We start from the raw sequence: 2036 nt of genomic DNA, 5'->3' as shown, positions 1-2036 counted from the left end.
AATTTTTATCGCTTCACTATATCAATCGGTACGTTTGACAAAAAACATGTCTAAATTCTTATGTTGCGGGTGTGTTAGACAAAGACAGAAAATCACCGCTACCAATCCCCTTAACAATTATTACTTATAATCATATAGGTATGTCCACATAAAACATCCATTCAGAAAATATTTAAAATAAATGTCAAATACTTTTAAGATTTAAAATAAGTAATAAATAAACGCTAAACAGTAAAACATATACATATAGCATACATTTAGTACACAGCATATTTGCATATAAGTAAATTAAAATTAAGTTATTTTAAATAAACGGTTGGTTTTAAACAAAAAATACTGTCAGTTTTGTTTGTTTTTTCAAAAATGAAAAAACTTTGGCCACAGAAAATATTTTTATAAGAAAATCATTTTCAGAAAAAATTTAACTTATCGCATTTATAAATAAACTATTGTCATGCACTAAAATAAATTTTTATTAACAGCTTCATTTAATTAAATGAGAATAATGATAAATACAATCAGTACGAGCAAATACACTCAATCCATCCGCAGCTATACCGTAGCGGTGCGTGAACTGTAGACGTTTTCAAGTAATAAAATAGTTTAAAAAATGACTGTCGTTTTGATAAATGTTATTAAAAAAATAAGTAAAAATTGCACAAAAAAAAATATATACCACAAAAAGAAAAACATAATTATGCAAAATTTGTCAACTTGAAATATTGCAGCTTTTTATATCATGAAATAATTAACTGGCGTTTGCACAAAACAATTTAACCTACTTATATTAGGTAGAACTTAAAAACACTGTAATTTACGATAGGTAAATATTCATTATGGTGTAATTGTGTAAGCAAAATTAATCTGATTCATTAATTGTGATAATATTTTATTAAATTTCATCAACTAAGAATAAATTCAAAATAAATAAAAAAAATGCAAAAAATTTTCCTCCCCGGCGGGGAATCGAACCCCGGTCTCCCGCGTGACAGGCGGGGATACTTACCACTATACTACCGAGGACTATGAAGATTGAGGTGAATTAAATGGCTCTTCACATAAGATCTTTATTATTTTATACTTAAATAGATATCTACTATAATATCTTAAGTAGGTACTATATCACTATAAATTGTTAAATATTATAAAAATAGCTGACCATTTTTTTTAAAGTCAACATATCAATATGGACATATGGTTCGGTTAAGTTATAATTTTGAATTATAAAACTTAATAGTTTATGCACTGGTATAATTGCAGTTTAGCTACCACGCGATTTTTTCAATTTTTTTTTTTTTGAAACATGTATTTCAACGATGAAGGACGATGGTGCAAAAATAAATTTGCGCAAATGATTAGTTTTGAAGTTATAGCCTTGCGAAGTTCACTATTTTCAGTGTTTTACTCATGCGCGCAATGCTTTATTTTAACGCTCTTATAAAACGAATTTTTAAATTATTTTATAATTATTTTATGTTAACTGCGTAATCACTGCCCATATACTACGACATAACTTACCCTGTAACCAACTTAAGGTGGTGTTGCATAGGAAGTCGGGGGATATTTTCGATTTGCGGAGCGCAGCGACGAGTGCCGCTAGCTGTGTAATCACTTCCCACATTATAAGAGCGTTAAAATAGTGATTTAATAAAAATATATTCTTAATCTAACAATATTATAAAATAATTTGTAACCATTATATTTTTTTTATTTTTAGTAATTAATCATTTTATTTAATTTAATTCTAAAAATTCTAATTCTAATTTTTAATTCTAATTCTAAATTAATTTTAATTTATGTTCTTAGCATAATTCAAATTCACTATCTGGATCTGATTATCTAAAATATATTCATAGGTACTCAATTGCGCCTAGCATATAAACGTAAAATCGCAAACTTCGCAAATGTATAACTTCAAAACTAATCATTTCCGAAAATTTATTTTTGCACCATCGTTCAAAAATTGTCGAATTACATGTTTCAAAAAAAAAAATCGAAATTTCGAGGAGTCACTAAACTAGATTTGTTCCAAATTT

The 2036-nt window shown here is 27.0% G+C and overlaps 1 non-coding gene across 1 annotated transcript; it reads right to left on the bottom strand.

Annotated features, from left to right (window-relative positions):
- Positions 1 to 951: 951 nt before the first annotated feature.
- On the bottom strand, positions 952 to 1023 carry TRNAD-GUC. The gene has a single exon. It is a non-coding gene; the product is annotated as a tRNA-Asp (tRNA).
- Between the last annotated feature and the right edge of the window lie 1013 nt (positions 1024 to 2036).

The sequence above is a fragment of the Acyrthosiphon pisum genome, chromosome X (genome assembly GCF_005508785.2).
Source record: "Acyrthosiphon pisum isolate AL4f chromosome X, pea_aphid_22Mar2018_4r6ur, whole genome shotgun sequence".
Classification (NCBI taxonomy): domain Eukaryota; kingdom Metazoa; phylum Arthropoda; class Insecta; order Hemiptera; family Aphididae; genus Acyrthosiphon; species Acyrthosiphon pisum.
The sequence above is the reverse complement of the archived record's forward strand: the minus strand, read 5'-3'. Positions and strand labels throughout refer to the sequence as shown.